Raw genomic sequence first — 2,519 nt, 5'->3', positions numbered from 1 at the left:
ATCTCTAAAATGGAGATTTGATACCTGTTCTCCCTCCTACTTAGACTGTGGTACAGGGATTCATTCATTCAATTGTATCTATTGAGCACTCACTGTGTGCAGAACACTGTAGAATCACTTGAAAAGTACAATTCAGCAATAGAGACTATCCCTGCCCACATCGGGCTTAGAGTCTAGAAGGGGTGGGGAGACAGACATCAAAACAAGTAAATAGGCATCAATATAAATAAATAGAATTATAGATATATACACATCAAAGCAAGTAAACAAGCAAAAAAAGGGTTGCATCCAATCTAATTTTTTCCATCCCAGCACTTAAAACAGTTCTTGACATATAGTAAGTACTTAACAAATGCCATTATTATTATTATTATGAATAAATAATCGAATATATAAATAAGCATGTAGAAAAGCTGTGTAGCCTACTGGAAAGAGCACACACCAGAGAGTCAAAGGACCTGAATTCTAATCCCAGGTCCACCACTTGTATGCTATATGACCTTGGACAAGTCACCTAACTTCTCTGTGCCTCAATAACCTCATCTGTAAAATGAGGATTAAATCCTCCTTTCTTCGGTTTAGATTGTGAGCCTTTGGTGGGACAGGGACTGTGTCCAATGTGATTATCTTATATCTGCCCCAGCGTGTAGAGGGTGCTTGGACACATAGTAATGCTTAACAATAACATAAAAAGCATAAATATGTACATAAATGCTGAGGATAGGAATAAAGCACAGATAAGTGCAAAGAGTGGCCATTGGGTTAGCCTGATAACATTCCACCCGACATCCTTAAATTCCTATCAAACATCCCTAAGACCCTAAATACTAAATTTATTTATTATCCACAATCCCATATCAGGTTAACCAACAGGGATCTTGTTTGCTTTGTGAATCAGATGATAGTGACAAGAGCCTAACAATGGAAAAGTATTCTACCACCCATACAGCTGAACACTACTGTCAGGCACAAGGCTAAATTGACAAATAAATATTCAAATTATGTACCAGCTTTATTCATTCAATTGTATTTTTTGAGTGCTTACTGTGTGCAGAGCACTGTACTAAGTACTTGGGAAGTACACTGGTATGCAGCTAGGAAACATTTGAGTTCTTGGAGTCAGAGATGCGAAAGGAGAGGAAAAGGGAGGTCTCTTCCGCTTTGCAGTCTAGAGTTTATAAAACACCAACTTCCTTAAGAAAGTCTCCCCCCAAGTTCCCATCTGGAGTATTAGCCTCTACATAAATCTCCCTGAATTTCCTGGATGAGATCTGGATAGCAACCACAGTGGCATTTTGGGGTTTCTCTCCCCACCCCACCCTCCAAAGCCTGTTGGAAATGGATTTTAAAATATTGACTTTTAAATGGTGGTGTCCAGTCTCTGCTAGCAATGTTAGCACTGGCCACAGTTGGGTCACTGTGTGCAGAACAGCTCTCCTCCTCACTGCCAAACAACATTCAGACATCCTGTACATACTGTGCATTTAGCCCAGCTGGAGAGTCTGTTGGCTCCTATGGATTTGGCCGGGCCCAATGAAGGTTCAGGAAAGGCCCTTTGACTGGGTCAGTGGAAAGTTCTAGTGGTCTTGAAGGAGTGGAAGCAGGGGGGCCCCGGCCCAAAAGTCATCCCTTCCCTTTGACCTCCCTGGATTAGACAAGCCTTTATTTTAGAAAGGGAGGGGCCTGAGAGGGCCTTCAGGGAACGATGCACCCACATGGACACACATAAGCATATGTACATATTGACACATGCAGACACACCCCCATGCACCCATTGGACACATTCACACACGAGCATACATGTACATATCCCCATTGGCATACCATGCCACGATTGAATGAATGAATGAATGCCAGATGCATAGCCTTATTCATATACACACACTCCCAGACACAATCCTAAATTACCTATGCCTACTCAGACAATAATAATAATTATGGTATTTGTTAAGTGTTTACTCTGTGCCAAGCACTATTCTAAGTGCTGGGGTAGATACAAGATAACCAGGTTGTCCCACGTGGGGCTCACAGTCTTAGTCCCCAGTTTACAGCTGAGGTAACTGAGGCACAGAGAAGTTAAGTGGCTTGCCCAAGGTCACAAAGCAGACAAGTGACAGGGCTGGGATTAGAACCCACGTCCTCGGGCTCTCAAGCCTGTGCTCTTTCCATTAAGCAAGCACACACACATAAACACACACATACATATAGACAGGAGTAGAGAGAGGGTAGGTGCCAAAGGGGCTTGAATGCTTGCCAGCTGAGATGAGAACGAGTCTTCCCTCTAAACTATAAGCTTGCTATGGGTAGAGAATGTGCCTGTTTATTGTTATATTGTACTCTCCCAAGTGCTTAGTACAGTGCTCTGCACACATATGATTGACTGACTGAATGACCCGATAATCTCTGTTCAAATAGAAACAGTACAAGTGAACTGTCCCACACACATTTTATGGCCATGAAATCTAGCTTGCCAAGAAAACACTAAATAGTTATTCATACATACTCTGCATCTTCCTCTA

Source organism: Tachyglossus aculeatus, chromosome X3, assembly GCF_015852505.1.
Source record: "Tachyglossus aculeatus isolate mTacAcu1 chromosome X3, mTacAcu1.pri, whole genome shotgun sequence".
Classification (NCBI taxonomy): domain Eukaryota; kingdom Metazoa; phylum Chordata; class Mammalia; order Monotremata; family Tachyglossidae; genus Tachyglossus; species Tachyglossus aculeatus.
This window is presented reverse-complemented; position numbering follows the sequence as displayed.